The following is a 10,680-nucleotide window of genomic DNA, read 5'->3' on the forward strand; positions in this document are numbered from 1 at the left end:
GGCTTTAATTTCCATTTGAAAGCGCTGTTGTGTGTCCTACTTGTACATATTGGCACACTTGGTTCACTTACATAATGGCTTTTGTGGCTGTGAGAGAAAACAACTTCCGATCTGGCCTTGAGCTGCGGAGAAAACAAGTAGTACGACCATAACTAGGAGATGTTGTACGTTCATTTGCGTTTGTACATGTACACTGTGGTTTAATTTAATCATGTATCTACAAAATGGAGCCTTACTGGATTTTAAAGGGCACTAATGATATTTGAGTTTAAAAAAAAATGATATTTAAATTTGAGAGAATTAAAAGAAATTATATTTGCGAGTTTATAATTGAAACTTTCAAGAATCCAATAACAGCATTTGAGAGTTTAACTAATCTGACAACAAGAAATAGTTTTTGAAACAGCAGGGGTTCGAAGATGTTTTTTGGCCTTTTCCCTCATTTTTATTTTACACGAATTAATGGAAAATGCTACATCTTTAGATAACTACAAATCATTCAAATAAACCAATTACCTAAATCATTTTCAGTTGCTGAGCGATGAAGTTTTGCTAGAAGCAGATTAGCAGGCTTTCTTCATTTTGTCTTTATTTGACCCTAGTGGGGCAGTTGGGTATGCAGCAGTGGGATATATTGCATTCAGCAAAAATAAAAACATAAAAACACAGGGCACATAAATACAACACAAAGACCAAAGATAAAGCACAATAAGTTGATGAAAACAAAACAGAAACAGTACGTCAGAAGACAATACGTTAAGGGTTGTCTTCCTCTCTGATTGGTGGAGACTGCAGCCATTAGAAAAACTGCTGTTTTTATTTACAGTCTATATTCTGATAAAAGAATATGCTTAGTAAAGTTGCACATATAATTGCTCTATAATAAAATATTATAATTTGTAGCGTTTCCATTTTGTTGATAATAATTCATGATAATGTATTTGCTACATTGGCATAAATATATAAATGCAGGAAATATATATTCATATATATGCATATATTTTTAGGGTTTACTACTTTTATTTTCAAAGAAGAACCTCAGAGTTAGAGTCTTCCCAGCTTGTAGTCCATGTTCACAGTGACTTAACACTTAAAAACAATAACAATAAAGTCTATAAAACCCAAGTTACGGCACTTTAAACGACGTCAAACAGCGAACTGATGACCGTTCATTGATAACCTGCCGATGAACAGCAAAGGTCCTCACAAGGATAAAAACACCTGTAAAAGCGCAGCACTGTGGGGACGTTTTGTGACTCCTTATTTCCACAGAATGGATACAACGTCTGGGTCAGTTTGGCATTTTTCCCTTTGGTTTCTCCTGCAGGAATCCACCGTACAGTGTGTGCGGCGGGACAGCAGGTGGAACATACTGTACGACGCAAGCTAACAAGCTAACAGTCCCGCTGTGACTGATGATGAACAGAAGGTGCAGCCAAATGCTCCTCTACAGCACCGACAATGAAAGCTCAAAGACGTCCTCTAGGGTGTTGTGGCATGTGTACGTACTAACAACAACACAGGACAAGAACTATCGCTAACAAGCCCCTCAGTTGCAATGGCAACAGATGAGGCTCTTTATGCGGCTTTCTGCTGAGTCTCATCACTGCTTGCCAGAAACTGCTAATATTATATTAATATCTAATATTTTTATCATGGAAAATTCATGTTTTGTTGAAATATAGTGGAGCAGCAGACAGAACTACTTGTTCTCAAATTCCCACTTAAGCAGAAACTCTAAAGCCTCCTGAATAATTTAACAACACTACACATCAATGTTTGTGTGTCCATGAGTACAGCAGTAACTGACTGTTGCAATGGAGAGTTTAGGAGCTGTTCGACTGATTGATTCAAATAACTGAACTGATCGTTCACCCCACCATCGGCTGCACGGCAACAGGATCTGAAGCTCTCTGATTGGATGTTTCTCACAAAACATTTGTCTTTATACGCTCTTTTCTAGCATGTGTGACCAAGTCCAAGCCTTGAATATTTGTTAACATCATAATTATGAAACGAGCTGTGTGACCTTTGACCCTCGTGATACTCTATTACTCGTTATTGCAAGTGCTCTCTATACATTTAACATTCAGTAAGCTCTTCAATTCAACACAATGGAACCTGAGGGGAAATTTTCTTGGCAGTCAGATGAATAAATGGCTAGAGAGTATCCTTCAGTAGATTCAATACTGTAAATTTAATTAAAAAGAAAATCTCTGTTTGAAGAACCTGCCACTCAATTGTCTTAAATTGATAATATATTGTAATTTACTTCCACAGTTTACTTTTTCAACTTTCTGCTTCTCATGAGTTGTTTTCCGAGGATACCCAGAGTGCCTTTCGGCGTCCCGATGGGCTTGAACTCGTATTCGTCTGTGAGCTGCGAGTGTGGGCGGAGAGAGAGGGATGGAGGTGGTGGTGATAGCAGGAGGCCAGAGCCAGAAAGCTGGCTAAAAGTTTGACCAGGACTAAAAATACACTGCTAATGATCGACAGTTCGCTCGGGCTGTCGTCCAACTCAACGAGACACTGTGTTGAGGTGTTAAGGTTTGGATTTCTTTTTTTTTTTTTTGATATGTAAAGTTAATAGCAAAGGAGATAAAAGTTCTTATCCTGTTAGATTCGCTGTTCGGAGAATCCCGGAGGGGAAAAGCTCCGATTCATGAGAGGAAATAATCTATATCTGTGTGGAGCAGTCAGAATGTGGCGTTTATACAACGTAGAGGAGCTTAGGAGTTCGTTCGACCCTACATGAAGCGTCTGCCCACAGGGGAGCGAGGTGCGTCCCTGTTTGAATCGGCAGACCCCATTAAAGCAGATAAATGCAATTTAAAGAGGCAGCTCCTCCTTAGCGGGAAGCGTAAATCCAAACGCGCCTCTGGAACGTTTCATGACCCACATTTACTTATCTACAGCAAACAGATTATCTCTTAAAACACTCTGACTCTATGTGACCCTGTGTGTGTGTGTGTGTGTGTGTGTGTGTGTGTGTGTGTGTGTGTTTGTATGAACTGTGCATTAACAAAAACATACAGTAACAATACAGATGTGTGTGTGTGTCTTTGTGTTCATGTAAAGTAAACCGCCTGTAGGCACCAGGCTGTGTGTGTGTGTGTGTGTGTGTGTGTGTATAAACAGCATGCTAACGCTACATAAACTGTGTTTACATGTTTTTGTGGGAGATATATGACAATGTATTGTTTACTAATAAAAACTAATAAAAAGGTGATTTTGTCGCACTGGATTTTGCCTCTCAGGTGTAAAGGCTGCCTCACCTGAGCTCCCCTTTAATCTAAGAACCTATCCTGAATTGGAGTTTTTACTTCATTTAATTCGTCTTTTGATTTGAGATTTTTCATAATTTCTTTTATCTTTTTATCTTCTAATTTTGATTTTACTTTCTGCAAGGTTTGAAGCACATTATAATTACATTTTGAGTCCTGAAAAACTCAAATTGCAAAACTACAAATAACATGATTACTATCAATAATAATAATGTTGTAATATATATTATATTTCAGGCAATATTCATTTATTCATTTATTTTACGGTTAATATTCTAAAACAGACAGTTTTTTTTTACATTTTCATTTTTACAGAAAACACAATAACTATTTTTCCACTTTTCCACAATATAATGCAGTAATTAATCAAATTACAAAATACAAATACAGATTATTTTTATCATTATATATTATATATTATATTTCAGACAATATTAATTAATTCACTTTTTCATTTATTTTAGAGTTAATATTCTATGAAGACGCTGGTTACACATTTTTCATTCATATTTTAAAGAACACACAATAACTATTTTTTTGAAATGTTAAACATTTGCTGATGAGTTCTTATTCACAAACATATTTTAGTAATTGATCACATTTTCTAATGAACATGTCAAATTAACATGCCCTCATATGAATTACAACTGACTAGCCACCTTAATTATTACAGCTTCACCTTTACTTTCTTTTCATGAAGTCATGTTTCTTCCTTCATCTCTCTCTCTTATTCCCAGTGTCCTGCCTCATGACACTCATGTTAGCCTACTAGTTAATTAATGGACCTTAATTTGCTAAGGCTAAATTACTCCAACATCAAAGCAGCAGCAGCACAAAGACTTATTATTCTTTGTACTTCTTAGTGAAGAAGAAGAGAGTCCACGTGAGATATCTCTACTGTGTTGTTTTGTCAACTAGAAGACAAACGCTAACGGTTAGCACGCTAGCTGTTGGCTAATCTCGGAATTCAAAAAAAAAGCAGCTTGGTAATTAATTAGTTGATAGCAGCCGGTCGTCGCCGTCTCTGTCCACCACAGTTCATGGAACACACATTATTAATTAAATGATTAATGTATAATCCTCGCAGGGATTTTATTAATTACTGTGAAGTTTTGATTTACGGCACATTGACTGTCACCTTCAGTCTCGGTGTCTCAGCTGTCTTCAGACGTCTCTGTCCACGACCTGCAGCAGACGAACATGGTGGAGCCTTCGGACCCTTTTTCACGTTTTGATTTGAATGAAAAAAACAGTTTTGCGAGATTGTGAGATCGTCTGTCACAGCAGCTCACAGCTCTGCAGCCGTGACGAGCCACGCGTGACCTCAGACACGGGAGTACGACATCATGCTGCCCTGAAACCAGTGCAGTCATTAAACCAACACAGTGCTGTCTCAGCTCATCTTCTTCTGTTCTTTTTTTTACTTTCTTCTTTCTGTCCAATTTAAATCTAATCTGCTTCAAATCTAACAAGCTTGAAAATTGGTTTGGGATGTTTTTTTTATTCAATTTGACTATTTTCATTCTTTTCCCATTTTCTATGTGGAGATGCATAAAGGGGAAAAAAACTGCACACTTGGCTGGAAACCAAGCGAGCGTCTCTACACCTCCTCCATTATTTGCTGTTTTCTCTGCTTGTGTACAGACGTGTCGCTCTTTTTCCTCCTCTCCTTCACTCCATCACTCCTCAATCTTCCTGTTACCAGAGCTTTATGTTGTTAGCCGCTGAAATGGAGAGATAAGGAAAGCAAACATACAGCCACAAGTACAACCATTCATTAGCTAACCAACACACACACACACACACACACACACACACACACTGATAGCTACAATCAGCCCTGGTCTGAACTGGCAGAGACAGGTAATCTCTCTGCCTTCCAGCTGGTTTTGTAGAAAACAGTTTAGAGGAAAAATCCTGATGAGGAAGAAAATAAGTTGAACATGGATCACACACACACACACACACACACACACACACACACACCGAAACCTGCCAGAGGTTGACAAATGTACAAAATGTCCAAAATTAATGGAAGTGTCTATCATAAGTTTATCAGAGCCCAAAGACCCGACCAGCGGTCCAAACCCCAAAGATACTCAGTTTACAATGAAACACAACAACAGCTGGAAGCAGAGTGTGATCAGTAAGATTAATGGTTACAGGGCATGTAACGCTTTGAGAGAACTCCTCACTCTCCAGTTGCAGAAAGGGAGGATATGAAATGTGAGTCTCAGCGCACTGGACGCCCCTCCCCCTCCTCTTCTTCTGCTGTAAATTGGAAAAAGCACTCAGAGTCGACTCGACCCGGTTAAATAAGGCTCTGAATACACGGATATGTCTCTATAATCTGCTTAGCGACTGGAAATGTCAGAGGGGTTGACGGCCAGACATGAATCGAGCTGAGTCGGCCGCGGGTGGATCGCCTGCCGAGGAAGTCGCGAGCTCTGGGTGAGTTTAATGTCGGGATCAGCGAGGGGACGGTTCAGGGCTTTGTGACACAGAACTGAATCCCTGACGCACTTCTTCTGATCACTGCTGCGCTCTCCTGCTGCTCATGTACTGTAGCGTCCAAATGCCCCTCCCCCGCCCCTCTATCTTCACTTCTATGGGACACTCTTATTGTCAATTGTGACGCCAAACATCAACACTGTCACACTGTATATTCTACATTCGCATAACCATCCATTTACATTGTTAGCTTGAACTTGTAATAACTGATTATTTTAGCCAGTAGGGGGCAGTGGAAACAACGGTGTATCATCACTGTTGTGTAGTTGTGGTGAACTTTAGTGAAGCCAACAGTTGTTTATTTCCACACCCAGCACTTACAGAGCAGAGTTAGGATTCATGTGGTTTTTGTGTCCAGTATTCCCTCTCTTTCAGCTCTGTTTTTGGTCTCCACCAGCTCCTGTTTTTCGCCTTGTTCGTCTGTCCGTCCCATTTTTGTGAACGGGATATCTGAGTAACGCCTGGAGGTAACTTCTTCAAATTTGGCACAAACATTCATTTCTACTTAAAAATGCACTGGTTAGATTTTGGTGGTCAGAGGTCAAAGGTCATAGTCACTGTGACCTCACAAAATGCAGTTTTGGATGTAACCTGAAACCATGAGGCAGTAATTCCAGTTTAACCATTTCTCCCAATCTTGTGTCTTGAATGAAGCTGATCAGCTGCTGTTACAGTAAAATATGACGAGAACGTGTCCCCGGACCAATGTCTATACGATCTCTTCTGTATGTTATCAAGCTGTGAGGATGCAAAAGAAGATAGTTTTATTTGGCTTGTTGCTTCTTGTCAAAGCTCGTTCTGTTTACTCGCTTGAGTCAATGCTGTTGCATCTTATCTCGCAGCTGTTGCCCACTCTCGCTGCCCACAGCTTTATGTTCTGACCACATCATGCATGATGTGACCTTTCAACCCAATCAAACTCTGCCTCGTTCATTTATCTCTGAGCTTTGTGGGTGTGTGTGTATTTTAATGTGCATACTGTATGTCTGGTGTATTGTGTTGTTTTCTTTGTGCTAGAGACTCTTATCTAAATGTACTGTATGATGATGTGTGCATGCCTGCAGGGTTCGTGTGTGTGTCTGTATGACCAAACTCTGAATTGAGTTGCTCCTTGCTTCAAGGAACATAATGGATTTCCTCACTCCTGCCTGTAAAGTCAAATTATTTATGAAAGAAGAATATGGAAAAGAAAACTGCGCTGAAGGTCGTCAAGAATGAAAAAAAGAAGAGAGGAGAAGGTAAAAGAGACTAAATAAAAAAGCATGATAACAGGGCACACAAAGAAGACTACACAAATATCATATCTTATATATAAGGCCGGCCTGGTCTTCATCTTTCAAAGCAAATATTATGAGCTTCTCCTGAATGTTTGCCTCCTTAACTTCTTACAACTGACTGTGTCAAAAATGATCATTAACTGTTTAAACTTGAATGATGAAAATGAACGAGTTTATAAAAGATGACACATCATTCATTTAAATTTTTCTAAAATAAAGTTCAATTGTTTTATAATTCTTATGCAATAATCTGCTTCATACTGCAGAGACAGATTTGTTTTCAGTTTTTGGTTCTCATACACTATAAACTATATTTTACAAAACAGCATCAGAACAGCTATTTTCTGTGTGGAAAGTAATTTTTCTTATGGTGCTTTAAATGCATTTTCCTGATAATACTGTGTATTTTTACTGAAGATCTTGAATGATGGTAGGAGATGAGATGCAGTGATGAAGAATGAAGGACATCATTTTAAAAAATCTGCCAAAGTAGCCAAGTGTAGTTTCCTTGAGGCCTGATGCTTCATGTTAGATAATGTGAGACGACAGAAAAGAGAAATGTGCCATATCTTTGACTGGTGTAAGATTCGTAACTGTAAATAGAAACATCAGTTATATTATTATTTTGACCAAAACATACAGAGGTGGGGGCAACATCTATCTGTCGGTCTTCTTCTCAAGCTGCATACAGCAACAACAAACTGCACCAAGAAGATAAGATTTGCACTGGAGGCAAAACCCAGGGCAACAAAAACACTTTCTGCTGCTTGTAACTTTTACTGCTTTAAACCCATTATGATGATTGCAGGGATGAGGGAATCAACAAGCTGCTCCTCATCTGGGATCATGTCCATTTAAGATACTCAGTGTTGTTCATCTTCCCCTGATAGGAAAATATTGGTGTCATCACCAAAATAAAAAATATAGTGTGTTAAAAATAATAATTTTAGGGCCCTAAGATTGATCCCTGATGAACTCCATATGCATCAATTTCACCTATAAATATTTCTTAATAGAAAATTTCTTCTTCTTAAACTCATATATTCTCTCCCTTAAATTTCCATATTTTTTAAAAATGTCACATTATATTTTCATTCTCTCTTAATTTTTTGTCCAAATTCCCCATAATATTATAATATTTCCTCATCTTACATGTAATTTTTCTTACCATAATTTCATCACTTTTACAATCTCACAACATCCTCTCATTTAACTCCCATCAAAACATCATGTTACTAAAGCTGCATGACATTGGTTTAAAGTCGTTCTCCCTTGGTTATTGGATCTTTTTATCGCCAGAGGTTGCATCACCATGAAACGCTGTCAAACACCAGTGTTTCTCCATCAGAGTGTGATGCTAATGTAAGACAAACTGGGAGAACGTGAGAGCAGCTGTGGTTCGTGTTGAGACGACATTGATCCTTTCTGACTTCCAGCTATCGACTGTTTTATTGGCAACAGAAAAGAAAAAGAAAAATAGACATCAATTTGTACATATCATACCAGAGGATCTTTCACTTGTTTCTGCTCCACATCTTCCTTCCTGGCGTGCACGTACGTGTGTGTGTGAGTGTGTGTGTGTGTGTGTGTGTGCGTGTGTGTGTGTGTGTGTGTGTGTGTTTGTTGGCATTTGGTCTGGCTGGTTGCTTCAGTAGATGTCTTTCTTCACAGGGGAAACAGAATTCAACTGTCATGCTTGCTTCTGTTTCATCAGCCCACACACACACACACACACACACACACACACACACACACACACACACATGCACACACTGTGACTGAATGTTGTATCCGCTTCCTTGTAGCCTCCGTGAATCTGTCTCGGCGCTCCGCTGTGGATTAACGGCTCCTATAGACCCCATACTCTACCATGAAGGATGTCACAGTTTTACTCTCTCTCTCTCTTTCTTACCCACTGTGTTTCTACCTCTCTCTACCTCACAGTTTCTGTTTTATTACATTTCTTTTCATCTTCCTTGTCTCTGTTTGTTTGTCTCCAACCTTCCTCTCTGCCCCAGTTGTCGGGGGGGGGGGGGGTCATAAAGACAGGTAGGATGAGAGAAAAGATGATGAATAAATAATAAACGCTTGAGACGGAGATGAAGAAGAGGTGAGAGCGAGGCTGTTGAGGTGAGGCAGCGTCCCCTCAGGCAGCTCTCTGGTGGATATCAGTGTGTTTCAACACATTGATTGATTGTTTGTTTTGCCGTCTGGCTGTTAGATCTAATGAGCGCAGTCGGAGCTACAGCCCGGAGCCGAACGCTTCATCTTCGCTGCGGATCCCCTGTCCATCCTTGAGCCTCGATTAGAGAGCAAACATCAGAGCGATGATGTGGCATTAAGGTAACGCAACGATTCAGGGATATTACACTTACTTACCATAAACCCTTATTATTCATCAAGATCTAAATAACTACTTTATTCCTGCCACATGATGTTTGGCATCAAGAACGTGGCGACTGTACCTCTGACACATGGCGCGTCCCACTAGTGAGTTTGGAAAACTCCACCTGTGTTCTCTCTGTCCTCCGCCCCTCCCCCGATCTGTGCGCCGGCCGAGCTTCCTGTCTGACAGCAGGTGTGTTCCCTCTTTGTTAGGGAGAAGACAACGTCTTTGTTTTTCAGGGAAAACGCCACGCCGCACGATCCATCTGTCAATCTGCCGCTCCATCCCTCCCTCACTCGTGAACCAGACTCCAGCAACAACTCGTCGGGCGCCAGCGTCACATGACGTCAGTAATGTAACACACCACGTATTTTGTAACGTGTGTGTGGTGGACGTGTTATTGGGAATTGACACGTTGTGAATGTGGCCTGAGGAGTCTGTGTGAACTCTGTGGTAATTAGATGCAAATGATGATGTTAATTACAGTTTGGATTTTGTTTGGTTTACCAGGTCACAGTGACCTGCAGGTGGAAACTAATGGATTTCATTAGATAGATAGATAGATAGATAGATAGATAGATAGATAGATAGATAGATAGATAGATAGATAGATAGATAGATAGATAGATAGTGGAAACCCAAAAATGGAAAGTGAATGAGAACAAGACAAGACAGAGATGCAGGAGTGGGAGGACGGAGTGAAGATGGAAATGTCAGAGAGGAGGAAGGAATGGAGGAATGGGCGGGAGAACGTGAGAGGAAACAGAGTGATAAAATGTGGGGTTAATTAAGGAGGCAAATGAGAAGGAGAGGTGGGCAGAACATAATTAGAAGACATAATGAGGGTGAGATGCAGAGAGAGGGGGAGGGATGCTAACAGGTGAAAACGTGACGGACACAGAGGAAATATACAGGGCAACATCAGCTGAGTGAAGAGAAAGGGAAAAAAAAAGGAAGAGGGTGGAGGTAAAGATAAATGATGAGTGAATGAGAGAGGACATTACAGCTGCTGTCTGTCAACTCTTTAAGCTCCGTCAATGATGGACCAATTATCCACAGGCGCATAATCCCATCCTACACACACAGCTAAGTACCATGACCACACACACACACACACACACACACACACACACCACACACACACACACACACACACACACACACACACACATGCACACACACACACACACACACACACACACACATGCACACACACACACAC

Source organism: Seriola aureovittata, chromosome 23, assembly GCF_021018895.1.
Source record: "Seriola aureovittata isolate HTS-2021-v1 ecotype China chromosome 23, ASM2101889v1, whole genome shotgun sequence".
Classification (NCBI taxonomy): domain Eukaryota; kingdom Metazoa; phylum Chordata; class Actinopteri; order Carangiformes; family Carangidae; genus Seriola; species Seriola aureovittata.